Source organism: Mirounga leonina, unplaced genomic scaffold (assembly GCF_011800145.1).
Source record: "Mirounga leonina isolate KUSES-001 unplaced genomic scaffold, KU_Mleo_1.0 Mir_174, whole genome shotgun sequence".
Taxonomy (NCBI): domain Eukaryota; kingdom Metazoa; phylum Chordata; class Mammalia; order Carnivora; family Phocidae; genus Mirounga; species Mirounga leonina.
Genome location: NW_023270451.1, coordinates 34275520 through 34299735, shown reverse-complemented (window position 1 = coordinate 34299735; position 24216 = coordinate 34275520). Strand labels below are relative to the sequence as shown.

Below are 24216 nucleotides of genomic sequence, written 5' to 3'. Positions count from 1 at the left end.
CACTGCTATTCAACATAGTATTGGAAGTCCTAGCCACAGCAATCAGACAACAAAAAGAAATAAAAGGCATCCAAATTGGCAAAGAAGTCAAACTCTCACTCTTTGCAGATATGATACTTTATGTGGAAAACCTCAAAGACTCCACCCCAAAACTGCTAGAACTCATACAGGAATTCAGTAAAGTGGCAGGATATAAAATCAATGCACAGAAGTCAGTGGCATTCCTATACACCAACAACAAGACAGAAGAAAGAGAAATTAAGGAGTCGATCCCATTTACAATTGCACCCAAAACCATAAGATACCTAGGAATAAATCTAACCAAAGAGACAAAGGATCTGTACTCAGAAAACTATAAAATACTCATGAAAGAAATTGAGGAAGACACAAAGAAATGGAAAAACGTTCCATGCTCATGGATTGGAAGAACAAATATTGTGAAGATGTCAATGCTACCTAGAGCAATCTACACATTCAGTGCAATCCCCATCAAAATACCATCAACTTTTTTCAAAGAAATGGAACAAATAATCCTAAAATTTGTATGGAACCAGAAAAGACCCCGAATACCCAGAGGAATGTTGAAAAAGAAAAGCAAGGCTGGCGGCATCACAATTCCGGACTTCCAGCTCTATTACAAAGCTGTCATCATCAAGACAGTCTGGTACTGGCACAAAAACAGACACATAGATCAATGGAACAGAATAGAGAGCCCAGAAATGGACCCTCAACTCTATGGTCAACTCATCTTTGACAAAGCAGGAAAGAATGTCCAATGGAAAAAAGACAGTCTCCTCAACAAATGGTGTTGGGAAAATTGGATAGCCACATGCAGAAGAATGAAACTGGACCACTTCCTTACACCACACACAAAAATAGACTCCAAATGGTTGAAAGACCTCAATGTGAGACAGGAGTCCATCAAAATCCTAAAGGAGAACACAGGCAACAACCTCTTTGACCTCGCCTCAGCAACTTCTTCCTAGAAATATCGCCAAAGGCAAGGGAAGCAAGGGCAAAAATGAACTATTGGGACTTCATCAAGATAAAAAGCTTCTGCAAAGCAAACGAAACAGTCAATAAAACCAAAAGACAACTGACAGAATGGGAGAAGATATTTGCAAATGACATATCCGATAAAGGGCTAGTATCCAAAATCTATAAAGAACTGATCAAACTCAACACCCAAAGAACAAAGAATCCAATCAAGAAATGGGCAGAAGACATGAACAGACATTTTTCCAAAGAAAACATCCAAATGGCCAACAGACACATGAAAAAGTGTTCAATATCGCTCGGCATCAGGGAAATCCAAATCAAAACCTCAATGAGATACCACCTCACACCAGTCAGAATGGCTAAAATTAACAAGTCAGGAAACGACAGATGTTGGCGGGGATGCAGAGAAAGGGGAACCCTCCTACACTGTTGGTGGGAATGCAAGCTGGTGCAGCCACTCTGGAAAACTGTATGGAGGTTCCTCAAAAAGTTGAAAATAGAGCTACCATATGATCCAGCAATTGCACTACTGGGTATTTACCCCAAAGATACAAAAGTAGGGATCTGAAAGGGTACGTGCACCCCGATGTTTATAGCAGCAATGTCCACAATAGCCAAACTGTGGAAAGAGCCAAGAAGTCCATCAACAGATGAATGGATAAAGAAGAAGTGGTATATATATACAATGGAATATTATGCAGCCATCGAAAGGAATGAGATCTTGCCATTTGCAACGACGTGGATGAAACCGGAGGGTATTATGCCGAGCGAAATAAGTCAAACAGAGAAAGACATGTATCATATGACCTCACTGATATGAGGAATTCTTAATCTCAGGAAACAAACTGAGGGTTGCTGGAGTGGAGGGTGGGGTGGGAGGGATGTGGTGACTAGGTGATACACACTGGGGAGGGTATGTGCTCTGGTAAGCGCTGTGAATTGTGCAAGACTGTTGAATCTCAGATCTGTACCTCTGAAACAAATAATGCAATATATGTTAAGGAAAAAAAGAAGAAGATAGCAGGAGGGGAAGAATGAAGGGGGGGAAATCGGAGGGGTAGACGAACCATGAGAGACGATGGACTCTGAAAAACAAACTGAGGGTTCTAGAGGGGAGGGGGGTGGGAGGATGGGTTAGCCCGGTGAGGGGTATTGAGGAGGGCACGTTCTGCATGGAGCACTGGGTGTTATGCACAAACAATGAATCATGGAACACTACATCTAAAACTAATGATGTAATGTATGGGGATTAACATAATAAAAAAATAAACCATTGTGTTGTGAGATAATCATTTGATTGACCATTTTTTCTAGAATGTTGTAGAGAGAATTGATACATTAAGTAGAGGACTGGAATAGAGAAACTTGTATGTCCTTCCAACTCTTACAATTTTGTTTTTATGATCTTGTCTTCAGAACACTGAATCTGGATTTACTCACAGTGTGATGTCCTCATTTGAGATTAGGTGAGTCATTTCATCATGGGACTGGGGGTCAGGGTCAGCCTCAAACATGGGCAGTCAGACATCTCCCTCTGTATCCTAAGTTAATCCCTCTGAGGCCAACTGTAACTGTGTTACTTTAAAATTTGGCTCTAAATATGCATTCTTTCAGATCATAGCATGATTCTTTTCTTCTCTATATGTAGCTTTATGAGAAAAAGGGTTATCAAAACCTGGCTAAAGGTTGAGTAGGTTAGGCGTACTTTTGCATGAAATCAGGGATTTTTTTTTTCTCCCATTTTGTATCTAGCTTGGCACAAAAGAGAGTTATACCAGAGGGATTTTTTTTTTTTTTATCTCAAGTATCAGGAATTAGCTGGCTGCCACTCAAGGCTTTGAATCAGACTGGGGTCTCCTTAATAAAAGATTTGATGCTTCATTTGTACTGTTATGATTATGTGGGTGTATGCTTGAAGTTAAAGGCATGAGTGTGAGTGGGGGAGGGTTATCTAGAGGCTAAGGAATGGGCGTTAGGAGCAGCTCTTTTTTACCCTGAACCTGCCAGAATGAAACTCAGTCATTTTGAAAGAGCTAGGATACTGTAAATTTACCATTGATTGATTAAGAAATAGGATTTGGTTCCAACCATTAATAAATGATTAAGGACAACAATTTAGGTGATATAGTAAACTTTATTTAACATTTCATGAAATGAACAGTCTATTCAGAGAACTACAAAATGGGGTGGAAGGCAAGAAGCTTTTAAAGGATAAAGAATAAAGAACAAAGAAAAATAGAAAATATCTGGTTGTCTGGGGCCATATAGTCAACCTTGTTTGGATTGAGAAGGAACAAAAAAATAAGTATAGAGCCCAGAGTTGGTTTGGTGTTTGGGGATTGGTTGGCTGGATATTCTGCATTTCTGGTCAAGCAGAGCATTTACAGAGACACAAAAGTTATCTAAGTTTTAGTTTGGTGATATGGCCTCCCAGGCAGGAGTGGCTAATTTGGGTCCAGAAAGTTATTTTAACATATTTGATGCATTAAAAATTGGAGTGTTGGGTTCTATTTCTTTATATTATTCTAGGTGCTCTAAAAATTGAAAGGTGTGGAATTGGGTGGCACACTTTTCCCCCAGTGAAGGGTTAGTGTGTCCAAGTGAGGAGGGGGATGGGAGAGGGCAAGAATCAGAGAAGAGGCCCAGGATTGGAGAGGGGGCTTGCTTCTCAGGGCCTGGCACATTGTCTACCTGCTATATGGTGGCCTCTTGGTAGAGGTTTGTTGATGAATGAATGAATGTATGAAATCTGAATTAATCTGGACAGACAAGTTGGGTTCACTCCAAATCTTTCCTCTCTTTCTTGGGAAAGCTGAATTAAATCCAGCTGTTCTTTAGATTGCCAAGCCACTTTTGAGCAAGTTCCTTTCTATTTCTTCCATTTCTATTTATTTTCCCCTTGGGTGCTGAAGAAATAAATGCTTCACCAGTTATTTATTCTTTATAAGGGTTGGCCCTTTGTACTTGACATTTTCTTAATTTTTCACATTCTGCACATTTCCTTGTTTTTCCTATTGCTCTTCCATTCCCAATAACATCTCCTGATGAGACTCTAGTGATGACATGCAAAGGGATTTCCTATCTGAGCCTTCTTATTTGTCCTTTCCATGTATCTCTGCTACACATTTTTCCTAATAGCAATTTCCTTATCGAAGGCTGACCACACCGCTGACTATAAATGTGACTTTGAAGTTTCAAATGACTCGAGGTGTTTTATCTCCTGCAGAACAAAATTTTTCAAAAACAGAGATGTGCAATTTAGCTCTTTCTCAGAAATACTATGAGGCTTTTAGAATGTGTGCATATCAGCCAGATTCACTGACCTGATATGACACTTGACCAGCTGGGTGAGAACATATTTCAAATTTATACAACACAAGCAGCAACAACATGAGCAGCGTCCTGGCACCACTAGGACATGATTAGAGGAACTAATATGGAGGAACTCAGAATGGGAGCAGCCCCAGGCAGCTTTAGTCAGCGTAACTTAAAAAGAAGATCCATTAGCATGAGTCAATTTTAAGAAAAAGAATAAAACTCCCCATTGTAAATTACTCTAGAATGCTATTTTATCATTTCTTCCAGTTCTTGTTCACATACTATTTTTAAAATACTAATGATTATAAGATACATGCAACTTTATATTCCATTATGTTTTTTCCCAAGTTTGTTTAAATTCCAGTTAACACTGTGTAATATTAGTTTCAGGAGTAGAATTTAGTGATTTATCACTTATATATAATACCTGGTGTCATCATAAGTGCACTGCTTAATCCCCATCACCTATTTAACCCATCCCCCCACCGACTTCCCCTCCAGTAACCCTCAGTTTGTTCCCTATAGTTAAGAGTCTGTTTTTTGGTTTTTCTTTTTTCCCCGCCCTATGTTCATTTGTTTTGTTTCTTAAATTCTGCATATGAGTGAAATCATATGGCATTTGTCTTTCTCTGACTTATTTTGCATAGCGTAATACTCTCTTGTTCCCTCCATGTCATTGCAAATGGCAGGATTTCATTCTTTTTCATGGCTGTAGATGTGTGTGTGTGTGTGTGTGTACCACATCTTCTCTATCTATTCATCAGTTGATGGACATTTGGGTGCTCTCCATAGTTTGGCTATTGTTGATAATGCTGCTTTAAATATTGAGGTGCATGTACTCCTTCAAATCTATATTTTTGTATCCTTTGGGTAAATACCTAGTAGTGTAATTGCTGGATTATAGGGTATTCTTTTCTTTTCTTGACCTTTATACCATTACATTTTCTTTGTTGTTATAGTTTACCTTGTTTTTGCCCTCATTTACCATATCTTCACCTTTCTTCTTAAATATACTAGCTAATATCATTATTACTATAGCCTAACTTCTGAATCACTGTGCAATACAATGGACAAAACCAACCAAAGCGCAGCCATAGGCAAACTTCTGCTATTGGTCCTTCTCTTCCTTGTTCTTCTTTGTCCTCCTCCCCACTACTGCACCACTAGACACCACTAGTGCATTTTACTGTCTCCCTTTTTCTTTCTGGTGCACAGACTTGGATTGATTTAATGAGCCACACTCCTCAGTTTCTAATATCATAATTCATCTAGGCATGGCCCTATTTTATGACCTTTCTTTACCTTGTCCTGACACTTGGGTCCCATTCACAAAATCTCCTTACATTCAGGGGGTCATTTTGTGTATTCCTTGACTAATCAGATATTTCAATGTTTCTCAGGCAAGTCTTTCCTCTTTTTGGGAAAGAGAAAATTTCCTCATATTTTCCACTTCCATTGGATTGGGCTAGTTAGTGATTAATACAGTAGAACAATGGTTCTGAAATTTTAGTGTGCTTGCTGTCACCTGAAGGGCTTGTTAAAACAGGTTGCTGGGCCGCACCCTCAGAATCTCTCATTTAGTAGGTCTTGGGTGGGGCACAACGACCAGCATTCCAGGTCATATTGATAGTGATGATTGACTACTCTTTGAGAACTGCTTCATTAGAGAATTTCTAACTTTTTAATCAAGGCACAGGTGAAAGAGAATTAGAGATAATTTAAGGAAAAGTGATATTCCTGGGGTAAAAAACACAAGGATTTACTCAGTATATACTGTTCTAAAGCTGGAAGTCACTGCTGCTATCAGCCATATTCCATCCATCCAGGGAGGAAGTATGTGCTTTCATTGTTTATTAGCCATGATGCCAGGTTTTTCCTTTCATTTGAGTTATAAGTAAAATCCTACCTAATCCTATAAGAAAGTCCAAAAACTTAATTGCATAATGTCTAGAATTTTACTATTTCCATGTTAATGAGAGCTGTGGAGAGCCAAATGGTAGGATAAGAGTGTGTAGCCAGTGGCCTCATAGCTAGATGTGTGTTAATTGCAGGCCAATTATCTGTGGGCTCCACTGTAGCATTTAGTTATATTTAATCCTGGGGCCATTCAGACTGGGGCAATCAAAAACTAAAACTTTTTAGATGTAGCATGCAAAAATCAGCTGATTTGGGCTAGCCCTGAAAAACAGAGGGAGGGGCAGTATCTCTGTAAGATGCTGTTTGGGGAAAGTTAAAGAGATCTTCACTTACCTCTCTTCTGCTTTTTGTAGTTCTTTCTTGCTATAGATATTTATTGCAAAGATGAAAAAGTGCACCTAAAGTTAGCCCAGGGCCAGGTACATAGCAGATGTTCAATAAGTATTTGCTGCATAAGTGAAAAAACGAACAAAAAAGAGGTAGATGCGAAGCTCTGTGGGACTGGAGAGTGGGGTGATGACATCGCTCCTGATTGTCTTTGTCAACACCCGAGGGGTCCTCGGGCAGTGACATCCTGCCTCGGATATCACTGCAGTCACCATTTTCCCCAACCCAGACATGGGCAGTGATTAGATCTAAGTGTACAATGCAAATCTGCCTGAGAGCATGACGTGGTAAGGTAAGCTGTTAACAATCGTTAACATCTTGGTGGGAATTTGAGTTCCCCACCAAATGGGGTCAGAGCATTTTATGGCAAAAGGGAGATTTGGGGCCTGATGCACTTCCTAGGCAGGCTGCCACCCATAGACCCCCGGTGTCCAGGCTCCTGGAGGAAAGATGGGATGCTCAGAGAGGGTGCCCTGGATGGGGTGGGAGCAATAAAATTTGCCCACTTCTCAGGGATCAGCCCTGCTGTTAGGATTCTTTATGCAGGAGTCCTCAAATCACCTAGAGGGCTTTTGTTAAAACACAGAGCACTGGCCTCCATCCTCAGGGATTTTGATTCAGTACATGTGGGTGGAATCCCTGAATTTGTTTTTCTAACAAGTTCCCAGGTGATGTTGATGCTCCCAGTCTGGGGACCACAATTTGAGGCCGATCAATTTAGTCATTTCTGAGTGAAATGCAAACTTTGCAGTTAACATTTTATCTTTAGTGATGAGGGTAAAAAGATTAGAAGTTGCTGCAATATTGTATTTTAAAGAATGGGTTTAATTGATTCAAATTTACTAAAAGTGTGTTAAAAACCTCCTGTTCCTTCCTGCAAGGCATATAATTAAATTTTTAAAATTATGATCAGGTCCAAATAATAAATTAAAAACTAGAGTTGTTTTAATTAAGAAAGAAGATTAACATTTGTTACATAGTTGGGGGGGCAGAGAATCCGTGGCTATGTATTTTGGAGCTTTATTATCTTTCAGGTTTAGTATATAATGATTTTCTCACTCCATTGGATTTCATTAGAAAAGGAAAACCAGTCTCCCTAATCATAGCTAAAAACATAATGTGGCCAGTCCATTTGTGTGTGTGTGCATGCACACATGTGTGCACACATAATCACAGGCAAAGGAGACCTGTTGTAATATTTGAATAACACAGATGTTTTAGATAAGTGTGAGTCAAGGTAAATATTTAAAATTTCCATCTTAGCTTGGGAAATCCAGCACACAATAACCAGAAGTTTTCTGTAATAGTAAGCATCTTATCGTTTACATCCCTTTTATGTTTTAACAACAGTTGCTTTAATGTACGTTGACCCTGATTTTAATCTAAGTAGACTCGGTCTTATATTTATTTTCCTTTTGATAAACAGCTATGAGGAGAGGATGCTTTACATGGGTTTTATGACAGTGATAATAACAGTAGTCATAATTTATATTAGCTATCTATTTGTTCAGGATATAGTTTTGTACAAAACTTGTTTTTTTCTGAGTACTATAAATAAATCAAGTGCTGCTATCAGCTCACTAAAGTTATAAAGTCGCTTTGAAGTACTCAGAACAAATATTATTATTTCTATGTTATGTATTGGATCCAGGGATCCTGGACAATAAAGCTGGTTCCCTATATTCACTCAGGCTGGGTTAATTGTAAATCCAAGAAGAGTTGATCCAATAATTTTAGCCAGTTTCATGACCAAAACACGTTGGCTGCATGGGTGATCAATATGCAGAAGTAGGTAAGAAACGGACTAAGAAGCCAAATCAATTGAACACTATTCTAAGCAAAAAGATCAGTTCAAGCCAAATTAATTGAACATTATTGTGGAGAAAGTAAAAATCAACTTAGGGTATTATAAAGTCATCCTAAGTCTCTCTCTGGTATACTCTTCACTACACAAATACTTAGATATGTTAAGGGCTACAGGTTTTTTAGGATCATATTTACTTTTCAAAAAGGGAATTGTGGAATTACTTAATTGGGGAATTTCCCTAATGGTATATGTTTTAATACAGAATACAGTCATTCAGCTGCTTCTGTTGTGGAAGGAACATAAGAGAGTTGAACTTACCATAGATTTGAAAGATTAAATAACACCCATTGATAAAAATAAGCTTCCAGATTTTTAAATTTGTATGTTTTATGTATTTTATTTTTATTTTCAGAAATGAAGCAAAATCTAAGATAGAAAACCAACTCAATGCTAACTTATTTGAAACAGACTAGGAATTTTAGAGAAGTTTAGTGATGAGGGAAGGAAGCGAGAAGGTTGTGGGGTGGGTTGGGGAGTGAGCTATCCACCTGGCTTTAGAGGAAGGTACTTTTTGGATCAGTGTTGAGGAGGGAAGAACATTTCTACAACTGTCCCCCAGGATAGGCACACACCCGAAGACCTCCACAGTCTCTTTGGCCCCTGTGGACAATTGTGAGATTGTGAGGTCATTATTATTATTGCCATTGTTGCTGTTCCTTTGGTTGTTACTGTTCTTCATCTGCCTAGCAAGCTCTCCCGCTGTCTTGTCTCTAGCTACAAGAGTATGTGAGCCAGCCACTTATATTACCCCAGCCCCGGGCTCAACACCAGTCTCAGTGGAATGTGTGATACAAGGGAAGTCCAAGAGCATCCTGCCCTGTTGCCAATGGGCACGTGAAGCTAGGGCTGCTACTAGCCACACCTCCTGCCAACACAGACCACCAACTTCCAGAAAAAGAGAGTGAAGCCAGCATATGAGGAGAAGTAGTAATGAGCAGATATGAGAGATGAATGGAGAGAGAATCCAGGAGACAAAGAGTCCTTGGTGTGTTGTTTTTCTTCAATCTTGAGCCTACCCCAGTAAACATCAACAACTTCCTTTTTTGCTTAAGTTAGAATTGGGTCTGTCACTTAAATGAAAACAGGTCCTAACCCAGGTGTCCTTCCTAACTCATACCTCTCACCTGTCATTTCAACTACCAAACTGGTACTGGAAAATAGGTTTTAAATGCTAGTTTCTGAATATTCTTTCTTTTCACAAAAATTTCTTTGGCACTATTTTCTCCTGTATTGAGTCTATATTTCTTTGGCTTAATTTTAAATCAAAAAGAATATTACTGGTTAGCTTCCAGACTTTCAAAACACCAAATGATCCAGGGCATAACCTAGGAATAACTAAACGTTGAATGCCCTAATCCATTTTGAAAGCTGTAAAGAGTTAGTCTTTGAGAGTGACAGAATTCTTAATGTTGTCTAGTAGGAGGTGATTACCATCATTCATGACATCTGGGCTGAATCTAAATTTAAATTTTGGACTCATATGAGCTCAACCTGCAGGACTTTTCTTGGGGAGAATGGGGGCTTTCAGAAAAACTGAAAGTCTTTCAACTTAAGCTGTTGCAGACCAGAAAATGGACTAATTTGATAAATGCCAGAGTTTACTGTTTTGACATTTCCCAGGTGGTTCAGGTAGCTCTTTTGGAGAACTTTGCTATTCCCTGGATTTCTTTAGAGCAGTTTCCAAATCTTCATCTGGTTTTCAGGGGCTTGGTTGGTGAGCACTCATGGAAATGCCTTCTTTAAAGAACAGAGATAGCCCGATCCAGCATGTGTTGGGCTATCATGATTTATTGCTTAATTATCTGGGAGTTGGTAGAGTGCTTTCTGCTAAGCAGATTTTCCTTTTTTTTGAACCAATTAGTTTCATTTGAATATATTCAAATTCATGTGTTTTTCATTAATTTGCAATTAACTCATATCAAGATGTTATTTTACAAGAGCAATTTAACATCCATCAAACCATCTGAGTATTGTTTTTTTTTAATATGCTCAAAGATCCTTTCTGACCTTAGAAGACATTAGGCATGTTATCAAAGGCAGGGATGCACAGGTGAAGACGTTGATTTGGCTCAAAGATGAGAGTGGAAGATCACAGTAGGCACTGAATGAAGAGCCACTAAAGTTTAACCGAAGAAGTAGTGAACTACAAATGAAAACCTGGGATCCAATTTAGCTAGTTGTGAGATGATGAGCTTTCTTTGCCTTGATTTTCTTTTCTACATAATGGGAATCACAGGGGTTTTTTCAGAATATAAAATTATAAAAACCTCTTGAAAGATGGGACATAGTTCAGTAACAGTAAACATGATGATTCTTGGTCCATCAAACCTTTATTCTTCAATGGTGATGGCAGCCTTACGTGAAGTTGACAAGATTGCTTGCCCCTACCATGTACTCCCCAAGTTACAAGCTAACATGGGTCATGTTTCCCACTTTCCAGTACCTTTATTATATATGGCCTTAATGCACATTTTGTGGTTCAATTGGATAAGTACAAGATTTTGAGTCAAAGAATTGCATATGTTTGAGACCTAGAATTGAAGGCAGGCAAGTCAGTTATCGTGTTCATTTGATGCTTGTAGGAACCTTCTTGGAGGAACATGGGGGTAGATAGGGGGTGATATGAACATGTGGGGAATTTGCTTATGATGCATAACTATTACCTGTCAGAATCAGAAAAATGGGAATATTTTTCAGAGCCATATATTCAATATATAAATATTAACATATATTGAAATATATGAATATTGAAATCTAACAAATGCATTGAGATAATTTTTACTGGATATTGTTAGAGTAGTCATCATTTATCCTACTTCGGTTTTATCCTTATTACTCGGTTGAAAAAGAGCATCCTTTTTCTTATTAAACTAGGAAGAGTCTCATGATGTCTTTTTACCCAGAAGAAACTTGAGAGTGGAGGAGAAGGTGTATGCGGCTGCAGGGAAGCCTAGGCCTTCCTAACCTAGCGACCCCCACAGGGTTACACCTCAGTTTTTCACTTGGGCTCCTACATGAGCCTCGAATTTTCCTGGCCTTCCTCTCCTTGTTCCCAATGAGCCTACAGGCTGCCTCCAGAATTTTCCTTCTAAATTACAACTTTGATTATGTAATTCTACAGAACATAAATTTTCATGACTCCACAGTGACTATTCAATTAAATAGGAATGTATCAAACTGACATTCTGAATTCTCTAAAATATGATTTGAACTTTTTTAGATGTTTGATAAGATGCTGTAGTTTTTTTTATGTATGCTCTGTCAAATTAGATTACTTGCTCTTCCCCATATATTGTCAGCTTTCTTTCTTCCGAAAGCCATTTTACTCAAATACTTCCTATTGAATATATTATGTAAGTCTTATCTCAAAAAGCCACTGCCTTCATTAGTCTGCCATGTTCTCCTAACAGCTTTCGGTGTAAATGGGGAAGAGCCCGGCTCTGGTGTGATGTAGTATGAGCCTTTCAGAGACAGGTCTGGGGCCTGTCATCTTTGTTATTGATAACCTCAGCCTTGATCATGTAGTAGGCCTACAATGAATATTTCTTGAACTGAAAATTGAGTGTTAATGCTCTCTTCACCTTTTCTTTACTCACATCATTATTGCTATTCCCTAGGATCGACCTCAGTCCTCCACAAATTCTTCATTAAGCTCAGCCAATAGCTTCCCTCCTGGAAGTTGAAGTTTGACTTCAGACTCTTATATCCTGCCTTTTGTTCCTCTTACCTGTTTTCTCATATGTTCACTCCACTCCTCAAACTGCATTTTAAATTTCCTAAAAACACAGACTAGGTTGAATTCGAAGCACCTGGAGAGTACCTTGTTATAACAGGTGCTCAATTACTGGTTATTGATTGATTCATCCCAATGGTAGGAGAAATGTCCTAAAAGGAAGAGACCAATTTTGTCACTTGCTATGGCTGGATCTCCCAGAAAGTACAGATGCTGTAGACCGTTGGTAAAGAAGCACGAATGACCTGAAGACCAGAGTGTAGGCTTGATTAATTTATAACAAATCATTATTGAGCAAATTCTATTTCTCATTTTTGGAAAGATTCAGGATACATTTAGGCTATTTAATTTAAACTAATGTGAGTTAAAATTGTCTGGGCTAGTTTGCCAGAGATTAGTAAGTGAAACAATGGAAAGTTCTCAGCTTTATCAGGAGTGAAGGATTGTACTGTTGGATTAATTCTTCCTTGGTGGATGGTGCCTACAATTTGGGTAGCTGCCACCAGTTGAATGGTGATGGCTGGTAGTTAGAATGGGAGGTGCATATCAGTATCCCTGGGGACTTAACATGTTCTAATACACATTCCTGGGCCCTACCCACTCTTGAAGTTTCTAATTCATATGGTTTGAATCAGGAAACAAACATGAGCTTGTGTGGAAAAGTTCCCAGCTGATTTTGATGTACATCTTCAGAGGGTATTATGCTAAGCAAACTAAGTCAATCAGAGAAAGACAAGTATCCTATGATCTCACTGATATGAGGAATTCTTAATCTCGGGAAACAAACTGAGGGTTGCCGAAGTGGTGGGGGGTGGGAGAGATGGGGTGGCTGGGTGATAGACATTGGGGAGGGTATGTGCTATGGTGAGCCCTGTGAATTGTGTAAGACTGATGAATCACAGACCTGTACTTCTGAAGCAAATAACACAGTATATGTTAAAAAAAAAAAAAAAAAAGGAAGATAGTAGGATGGGAAAAATAAAGGGGGGGGGAATCAGAGGGGAAGATGAACCATGAGAAACTAACTCTGAAAAAGAAACTGAGGGTTTTAGAGGGGAGGGGGTGGGGGGATGGGTTAGCCTGGTGATGGGTATTAAAGAGGGCACGTTCTGCATGGAGCCCTGGGTGTTATGCACAAACAATGAATCATGGAACACTACATCAAAAACTTATGATGTAATGTATGATGACTAACAATAAAATAAAATAAAATAAAATAAAATAAAAGCCATTGATTTGGAGCGTTGGTGCACAAGAATAGGTTTTCTTCAGGTAAGGATACCTGGAACCAAAGATAGAAAGCAAGAAGCACTTGATTTTGCTATTTCTATATAGTTATTTATGAAGAAATTATAGGTATATTGATGGGCTTCTTTTGCTTTCTTATAATACCGAAGTTAAAGTCAGAGAAATGCACATTCCTAAGTATAGAACATAGGAAGTATTTTGTAAGTAATAACGGATGTAAGTTCTGAGTATTTAAGAGTTTTTCTTTTATCCTAAATGAAGGTCTTTAGTATTTGTTTTCTGTTATTGGAGACTTTTATGGCTTCAAGGTGCCTTTCCAGCTATTCCTAACTTCTATTCAAAGGAGAGGTGTGATTTTTCTTCCAGAACGCTCCCTGTTGCTCTGCAACCCTTAATTCTTGCTCTGGCCTGCTGCATGGTTCCTAAACCCTTGGATTCATTCTCTCTCTCTCTCCCCCCACCTCCAGCTCTGAATTGCCTTCTAAAAAGAAAAGTGGTAGTTTTGGACCTAGACTTGTTACTAATTTCCTCATTCAGGCCCCATTCAGTTTATTTTACTGTCTTCTTTAAATGGGCTACACATTTTTAAATCTGAATGCTTAAGAATCATCAAACAAAGCTGTTTTTAAACATTATATAGATTATATATGGCTGTTATTAGTATGAACTGTGCTTAAAATTTTCTCAGGAAACCACAAGCATTCATCTGGAGGGAGGTACAGCACTGAGTATTCTCCACATCTGTGCCATATGGATGCTTCTCTGTGAAACAGTCTTTCACTCAAGTCCTTTTGGTTCTTATGCCCACTTAAATGGGAGCTTCTGAGTAGAGTTTTATTTTATGAGTGTTTTATCAAGACTGAAATTCCATGAACATTGATTGAGTGGGTCATATGCCAGCCATTGTGGGTGGATGTCATTCAAATATTTTCATATCTTCATACATTGCGGGAGATCAGCATCACTGCTTGGTGAGCATTTCCTCTCTCATTCAGCTAAGTCAGCATCTGTTTGGCTCGCTAGTCCATGGCACTGTGGCTTACACCACAGACCCTGTAAAGGAGCCAGATTCAGGGCATCTGTCCATAATTCCTTCATTCGCTGTGCAGGGTGCTACGATGGCACACCAATGCTGTTGCTACATTTACTAAATAACACCAACTGCTGTGACATTTGGTAAACATACCCATTTACTTGCACATAAATGCACTGCCTCTGGAAACATCGGCATGCACTTGCAAATCCAACAGGTGTAGTTAGGAGTCAAAGCTCAGTTGAGAAGTCATATGATTTTTTTTTTCTTTCAATTCTGCCTTCACCTTTGTTGATTGGAAGACTTTTGACTTCAACCAACATCCTGGGTGGATTCTATACATTTCTGGTCCATTTTGATTATTGTAACTCAGCCCACTTTTCCAATTTTCAAGCTCACGTCTAAGCCAAACTCCACATTTTTTTTGTTCCATCTCTCAGGCCAGAGGACCCCCAGTGTCCTAGAACAGGAGGAAGGAGAGGGGAAGGGACCCTATCTTAGATTTCTCCCACCTGGTTGATGATGTTTCTGTACTGGCCTTTGGTGCCCTTCTCACGAGCAGCATCTCACGGGCAGCCTTCTCCTGGGGCACAGGCGTGTGGTCTCCTCACTACCTCACTCTCTGATGTTGGAATCCCATCTTTTCCAGCTCCCCTATTCCCCCACCCCCTACCCAGCAGTCTAGCCCCAGTCACCTGCTGCCATAATCCAGCCTTCAGCCAGGACTTGGTAAACAGCTTTCTTGGAAGTTTCCATGAAAGACAGCTGGAGCACAGCTAATATCTGCATGGTCCATTTGGCGCTGAGGAAATCAAGTATCTTTTTTACTTCAACAGTGTCCTCCTTCCACCATAATGCCATCCTCTTTTTTTTTTTCCTTGCTCAAATAGGCAGAGGCTAAGCTTACCTACAAATAGCCATCCCTTCTTGTAGGAAAGTTCTCTTGGAGTTGTTCCTAACCATCTTCTTAACCTTCAGAGAAGAAAAGCAACCTCCACTTGGAAGAGGGGCATTCCTTCTCACTTGGTATTCAAGGCCAATGTCTTCACCTCCTCCTTTGTTTCTTGTGTAACAGTCATTCCAACCTTGCCTGCAATTAGAACCACACGGGGAACTTAAAAAAAAGCCAATTGCCTAGGGTGTTGCCACAGCCCAATAAGTAATTTTCTCTATGGGAGGCATCCAGGCACCAGATTTGCAAGCTTCCAGGTGATTCTAATGCGTAGCCAATGTTGAGCACCCCGGTGCACAGACTAGAAGTGGGGGTGAGCCTGAGTGTTCTAAGCCTGGTTTTGCCACCTCTTCGTAAGACCTGGCAAGGGTTGCAGGTGTTGCAGGAGTCTGGAGGTGTTGATGTTCCTTTTAGAATGTGGGTAACTTCTCTTCTCTTTCCGGCTGTGGAGCCTAGCAAACCACTCTGGAAAAAATTCCCCTCAACTTCTTGTTGAGCAGGATGAAATGACATCTTGAGTATAGAAAGTGAAATGGAAAAGGGCCTTGCTCCTTTCTTCAGCTCTGGCCCCTATAAGGGAGGGGACCAGAACCTGAAAGGGCACCAAGTATTTGTGCTGTGAGTGAGTTATACGGACGGGTGTGGGCAGCTTGTTTTCTCCTCCTTCATTTCCAGGACAAATAAAAGCAGACACTGCATGTGGCTATTTTTGTTTGTTGAAGGAATGCACAACACTGAGGCTTTTTTGTTGTGGCTTTGACTAGGCATGGTTTGCTTGTAGTGAGAGGCAGAGCGCGTGTGGCTGAGGAGAGGGAAAATTCCATCTGTGAAAATGAGGAACACAATCAACTCTAAGATTTGTGGAGCAAAGGAAGCATTTTGATACAGAGATAGCAAAAAACCTCAGTGACTGGGATCTGGAAAACCTGTCTTGGCTGTGTAGGAATAGAAATTTTAAAGTGGAAAGAAACTGGGATTGAGAGTCAGCAATCGCCTTGACCCTGCCGCTGTGGTTAGTAACCTAACATGTAGAGTCTACCTGAGCCAGCCTGGGAACTGATTTTGGCTTTGCCGCTGAAAAGGAGAAGTCTCTGAACTTCTCTGTGCCTTAGTTTCCTCATCTGTAAAATGGGGATCACAGTGGCACCTACGTCAAGTTTGTTATGAGGATTAAATGAATGGATATTCTAAAATGTTCTATGTAAGCAGTTGTTAAGTAAAAAAGAATAATTAAATTTGAGCAACTCATTGGATCTTTCCATTTCCTTATCTCTAAAATGCAAAGCTGACTGTCTCTGAGTTCCATCCTTCCAATACAATCCAATGATCCTACACAAGTTTGGTGCTTTTCCCTTTCCTAGGTTTTTTAAAAATGCAATTGCAGTAGATTAAATGTGTCCCCTAAAATTCATGTGTTGAAATTATACTCCCCAGTGATGGTATTGGGAGGTGGGGCCTTTGGGGGGTAATTAGGTCATGAAGGTATAATCTCATGAATGGAATTAGTGCCCCCTGGTAATGAGACCCCAGAGAGCTCTTTGGTCCTCTTGCTGCCATGTGAGAACTCAGCAGTCCACAGCCTGGAAGAGGACATCACCAGAGCATCCTGGCCCCCAATCTCAAACTTCCATCCTCCAGAACCGTGAGAAATAAATTTCTGACTAAGACAACAATTAACAGGCAAAAATAGCTTTGAAACTAAATAGGGCAAAAGCCTCACCAATGGGATTAATAATAATATACCAGAACTTTGATTTATTTAAAAAAGTATTATGATAATTATCACATAACACTGATTTGCTATTCAGGGAAATTGGTTTTTGAGATAGAAACAGTTTATTATAATGGATATACCATGCAGTGATAGAATTGGATGCTGATGAGGACAGGTCCCCAGTGTGTCCTCCACATCTAACTGTCAACTCAGGCCATCTGGCCTCATGTGGTTGTTCTCAACGTTCTTCCTGCCTGGAATGTCCTTTGTCTCCAACAGCACTGAAGAGAGAGGACTATCCTTCTCTGATGAGCTCCCATGCCTGCTTTGCCACACAGTTGCCTTGATTTCTTTAGTTGGCAATGACAGCTACCCTTTCTGAGCTCCTTCTGTCACATGTGTTGACCTCTCTTGTGGAAATCTGCAGATTGTAGGGCTGCATGGTACATGTGTGGTGACTACATCATAACAGATGGACTTCAAATGAAAGAATTTGGGAGGAACAATTTGTATTCTTTCAACTTACATTAAGTAACAGTGGCTTTTTTCTTGGTAATGAAGATGCTCCTTTTCTACTGATTGTGGTGTTCCTGCTTTATAAGTAGGTACTTCAGAATATTCAAAATTATTTGATTACAGGTTCTGTGGTAAATAGTTTTTACAAGTAGTTCAACTCATTTGAAGTACCTTGTATAATATACCTAACAAAATATAATACCCCTGTAGTATATGTATATTATATATTTTAATGATATCTGGTAGAGTATGATTTTTACATGCTTTTCCCCTCTCATTTTCCTTACAAATTAGAAAATATATTTATGCTTGGGTCAGGAAGTTGTAGCAAATTTCTTATGTTTACAAAAAAACATTCTGTCTTTTAAAAAAAATTTTGACCACAGTGGTTTTGTTATTTGATCCAATTTTTCTAGTATGCCAAAGTGATGTCAGTTGAATCATGCACAAAGTTATTTTTTGTCTTATTAGTCATAGACACCAGGATGAAACTTTTTTTTTTTAATCAATAGAGTTCTATTGCAAGGGAGAGTGAATGTAGACACCAAAAAATTTTGGAGATTCTGAAAAAAGCACAGACCTTTTTTTTCTGCTGCTGAGTTATTTATAGATCTTTGGGGAAGCAGGGAGAAAATTCTATAACATTGATTCTCCAAGTAGTTCCAATCTTAGGTGTGAAGATTCAGTTTCTGGCTGTGAAGAATCATTTATCTGTCCAGGAACAATAAATAGTTATTTTTTTCCTCTGTAATTCATTGTTGTGAAGATGACTTTAGGACCCTGAGCTCAATAGCTTGGCAAGCCCTTTGGATTCTGTTACATTTTCCAGAATGCCTATGTTTAATATGTATTTCTTAATTTAACTTGGCTTTTTTTTTTTTTTACATTTGTAAAAAAGATTTATTTATTCCAGAGAGAAAGAGAGAGAGAGCAAGAGAGAACATGACAGTGAGTGAGGTAAGGGGGGAGAGGGACAGAGAGAGTCCTAAGCAGACTCCTTGCTGAGCTCGGAGCCCTATCTGGGGCTTCATCTCAGGACCCTGAGATCATGACCTGAGCAGAAACCAAAAGTCAGATGTTTAACCAACTGTGCCACCCAGGTGCCCCTTAATTTGCCTTACTAAAAGAAAAATTTATCTAGACATATGGCAAATATTTAAACACTGTATAATAGGATACAGAAAAAATATGTCTGTTGTCCTCCTGGGTCGTCATTTACCCCTAACTCCTAGTCCCTCCTTGTACATTCTCCCATCCCAGCAGACAACTGCTGTTACTGATGCCTCAGGACTCGATTTAAATTAGAGGATTTTCTGGCTACCTGACTTAAAGTGCTCCCCCAAGTCACTCTGTCTTTAGAACACATTATTTTATTATGACACTTTTCACTACCTGACATTTTCTTGTTTATTTTGAGTATTTGTTTATAATCTGCTCCCACTTCTCCTCTAAAATGTTCCATGAGAGGAGGGACTTCCTCTGCTTAGTGCTGCATGTTTTTCTCCTAGAAGTTCACAGGGACCAGGGATGCCAGGGAAACTTCTCTTTCCTAAAGAGAGACCATTCCCATGATTTCTGCAGGTCAGAGAAAAATCATAAAGCTGGGGAAATTTGCAGAGAGCTATTTGGGACTTTGTTCCTGACAAGATGGTAAGATGAACACAGGATAGTACCCCCTCAGTGATTTGCTCATCATAGACACTCAGTAATATCCACATGCTTCTTTAATAAAGGAATAAAAAATTACTGTTGGCCCTCACACTCACACACATACACACACACACACACACACACGAAGTGTGCCTAAAGAAATAAGTGTGCCTGTTAAGTGTTTGCTGAACATTAATATCCTTTTTGTAAGCTTTATTAAGGTATAATTGATGTACAGTTATAATCACCACCACAGGGTATGATTTGATGAATTTTGACAAAAGTATATAGTTATGTAACACCTATGATGGTGATAAACACCATTTCCATCACCCTGAAAACTGTCTGTGCCCCTTAGCAGTCAGTCCTCCTGGTGACCACTCCTCTGCTTTTCCTCACTGTATTACCTTGTGTGAATTCACCTAGATAGAATTACATAGTATGTATTCTGTTCTGTTTTCCTGTCACTTAGCATATATGCTTTTAACATTCATCCACGTTGGTCATGTATCAGTTAGCTCTATTTTATCGTCAACTAAGATTACATTTCATGAATATACCACATTTTGGTAGCTATTTGGGTTGTTTCTAAGGTCAAGAGTTGTGAATGGTTAACCCTCCCCATCAAGCTACCCAGTTGCTGCCACAGTTTCATGAATCCTTTATTTATAGTAAAAACATGAGATTCCTGGTCCACCAAACAAGGGCAATGTATTCTGGCAACAGCACAGTCAGAATCTTAACATTTGTGCCTGTTTCCTGAGCCGCTATTTGCAGAGGTTGAGATGTAGAGGGCCAGGCAATGGTTGCTTCATAGAAGAGAACTCCTGAGCTTAGGGAACTCGAGTCTTTTCTTTTATGGGCAGTAAACCTGTCTTTTGATGCAGAGGCAGGCATTATCTTTATTGTATTGGGTAGCAAAATATACCCATCCTTTCCTTAGAGGGGGAAACTCTATCTTCCAAGGCTCTTTGTTCTATATGAGTCTATATGTGTCTTATATGTTTGTTCTACATGTTCTAGAGATCACTGGAAACAAAGGCAGTCACTGCCTCGATTTGCAAGAACACAGGAGGTTCCAGGGGGAATTTAGTGCCCAACATCCTGGTTTTGTCTACTATGAATAAAGCTGCTGTAGACTTTAGCATATACATTTGGTTTGAAGGTGGCAAAAACAGAGGCACAAAGGCCGGTTCTGTTTGTAGTCCAGGAAAACCTGTGTCCCCTACTCCAGCATTTAAAAAAAAAAAGCCTGGGGCTTCACTGTTGAGTCAGCTGGTCCACAGGCAAGGACTGCACTATCATTGGCAAACAGATGAAATAATGAGTTGGAAGGACTCGTGGCATTTGTGTGGACATACGTTTGTATTTATCTTGGTGAGATAGCTGGGAGTGAAATTGAATTGAGTGGTCAGGATGTGTTTGACTTTATAAGAAAATGCCAGGTTATTTTCCAAAGTATCATCTTGCATTACTAACAGCAGTGTTTGAGATTTCCAGTTGCCCCATGTCCTCACCAGCGCTTGCTATTTAAAATTTTTAGCTCTTCTAAAAGGTGGGTTGGCATTTTGCATTGTGAGTTTTAATGTATATTTTTCTAATGACTAATGATGTTGAATAGTTTTCATATGGTTTTTTCCCCATCTATATATCTTTTGAGTGAAGTGTCTGTTCAATTATTTTGCTAAAATTGTGAGTGGTTGGTCTTATTATTGAATTTTGAGAACTCTTTATATGCTCTGGACATACTTTCTTCATTGGATACTGTTGGGAGAGAATTCTCTTTGGAATTCTCATGTTTCTGCAGATTTTACCAGCAGAGACACTGACGCCTATTATTCCAGACTCTGTTTTTAAAGGTGGTTGTATAGCAAAAAAGCCTTGGACAATTGAGATAGTGTCTTCCTTTGGGAAAGGGAAAATTTGTTTGCTAAGGTAACAAAGAGTATCTCCCAGGTTTGCTTGCTGCTCTTGAAAAAAATGGGCTTTTCTAAGCTTGGAGTTACTGAGGGGTGATGCAAATCCTCTCCATGTGCAGTGTCTGCTGGGGCTCAGCTGCACGTCACCCCTGTAGGTTTTGTTCTGCTGTGAGTAATGAAGTCCTTTTTTATGATGCAGGAGTCTCAGGTCCTCTGTTAGAATCCATGAAACCATGGCAGGCTAATGTGTCGTTTTGCTGTGAGTATAAAATCTCAGACCCTTCATAGCTCTTGACAGATACAGGTTTTCCCAAACATTTTTCTCTCCATCTATGGCTTGCATTTACATTTTCTTAACAGTGGCTTTTAAATATTTAAATTTTGATGAAATCAAATTCATTCTTTTTTTTTTTTTTGCGAGAGAGAGAATGAGAGCACGAGAGGGAGGAGGGTCAGAGGGAGAAACAGACTCCCCGCCGAGCAGGGAGCCAGATGTGGGACTCGATCCCGGGACTCCAGGATCATGACCTGAGCCGAAGGCAGTCGCCTAACCAACTGAGCCACCCAGGCACCCTCTTTTTTTTTTTTTTTTTTCCTGTTATAGTTCTTGTTTCTTGTGCCCTGTAAGAATAAATCTTTGTTTAACTCAAGGACAGAAAGAACTTTTTCCTCTGTTTTCTTCTCAAAGTTTTATAACTTTAGGCTTTACATGTAGGCCTGTGAGTTACTTTAAGTTAATTTTTATGTATGTTGTGAGGTTTGTTATTATTTTTGCATAGGGAGTCAGTTGTTCCAGTACCATTTGTTGAGAAGATTATCCCCTCTCTATTGAATTTCCCTGACATCTTTATAAAAATGAATTGGCCAAATATGACCTACCTGTATTTATGTATTTTCTGTTCTGTTCCATTCATCCATATGTATATATTTAAGTCATACTATCTTGATTATTGAAGCTTTATAATAAAGTCTTGAAATCAGGTAGTATAAGTTCTACAACTTTGATCTTTTTGAAAAATATATGTTCTAGATCATTTGCATTTCTATAGAAATTTGAGAATCTGCTTGATAGTTTCTATAAAAAAAAGGTTTCTGAGTTTTTATTGGGATTGTGTTGAATCTTTAGATCTACTTGAGAAGAAATGACATGTTCACAATACTGAATCTTTTGCTTGATTAACACAATATATTTCTTAATTTCTTTAGGTCTTTAATTTTAGCAGCAATGTTTTATATTTGCCACTTATATATCTTATACATATTTAAGGTTATCCCTAAATATTTAATATTTTCTGGTGCTATGGTAAGTGGTAATGCTTTATCTTAAATTTTAATTCCCAATTGTTTGTTGCTAGCATAGAGAAATACAATGGATTTTTATAGATTGACCCTATATCTTGCAATCTTGGTAAACTCACTGATTTTAATAACATTTCTTTATGAGTAGATCTCACAGGTTTTTCTACATAGGCTATCATATTTTCTGGGAATAAAAAGGAGTATAATTTCCCCCCTATACATATACATTTGATTTATTTTTCTTGCCTTATTATCCTGGATAGGACCTCCACAACAGTGTTGAATAGAAATAGAGTGGACATCCTTGTCTTGTTTCTGAACTTAGGAGGAATGCACTCAGTCTGTCAGTATTTAGTGTGATATTAGTAGTAAGTTTTTCATAGATGCTCTTTCTTAGTTTCAAGAAGTTCTCTTAGTAGTTTGCTGAGAGTTTTTAAAATGAAGGGATGTTAAATTTGGTCAAGGCCCTTTTTTGTATCTGTTGATTTAATTATATGGTCTTTCCTTTTGTAGGCTCTAGAATTAATGAATTGCATTGATTGATTTTGAACATTAAAACAGCCTTGTGTTTCTGGAGTAAAACCAAAATATACAGTGTTTTATTCTTTTTATATAGTTGGATTAAATTTGCTAAAATTTTGCTGAAGAATTTTGTGTCTTTGTTCATGAGATATATTGGTCTTTACTTTTTTTAATGGGATGTCTTTATCTGGTTTTGGTATTAGGGTAATGATGCCCTCATAGAATGAATGGGGATGTGCCTACAGTGCCCCTCCCCCCACTTTATTTTTTTCCATGAGAATTTGTGTATACATGGCATTTTTTTCTTAAGTGTTTGATAAAATCAGTAAGTAAAACTATCTGGGTCCGGGCTTTTCTTTTGTAGGAAGTTTTGAAACTATAAATTCATTTTCCATGATATAGGACTATTTAGGTTATCTCTTTTTAGTGAGTTTTGATAGATCATATTTTTCAAGGAATTTAACCATTTCATTAAAGTTGTCAAATTATTATCATAAAGTTGTTTATAATTTTTCCTTGTTGTCCTTTTACTGTCTCTAGGTTATATTCCCCACTCATACTGATTTGGTAGTTTGTGTTTCTTTCTTTCTTCCTTCCTCCCTAACTTCTTCACCCCTTTCCTCTGTCTTTCTATATTATTTCCTGTGTTCCTCATTCTTTTTTTTTTTTTTTTTAAGATTTATTTATTTGAGAGAGAGAGAATGCAGGGGATAGGGCAGAGGGAGAGAGAGAATCTCAAGCAGATTCCCACTGAGCATGGAGCCTGACCCAGAGCTTGATCTGAAGACTCTGAGATCATAACCTGAGCCAAAATCAAGAGTTGGAAGCTTAACAGACTCTTAGGTGACCTGGGAAGAAACATTTTAATAGCACTGTTATGTGCATTACTTTAAAATTTACTGGCAATTTCCTCAACATCTTATGAGGTATTGGTAATTTCCTTAGCATTTTATGTGTAAACAGGAAGAATTATTATTATGTATATTTAGTATTTAGGGCATTAAGAATTTAGGTAATTTTCCAAGTCTGTGCAAGTAATCAGGATTAGAAGATAGCTTTTGGGTTTTCCAGGTAAATTCATTCTCTCAATCCTGATCTCTGATGAGTTACATGGGTGAAAAACTGTTTAAGAGATCTTTACT

General features: G+C 38.7%; 1 long non-coding RNA gene across 1 annotated transcript in view; it reads left to right on the top strand.

The window, feature by feature from the left end:
- The window catches only part of LOC118020837, a 128494-nt gene that overhangs the window by 65535 nt on the left and 38743 nt on the right, over positions 1-24216 (top strand). The window lies entirely within an intron of this gene.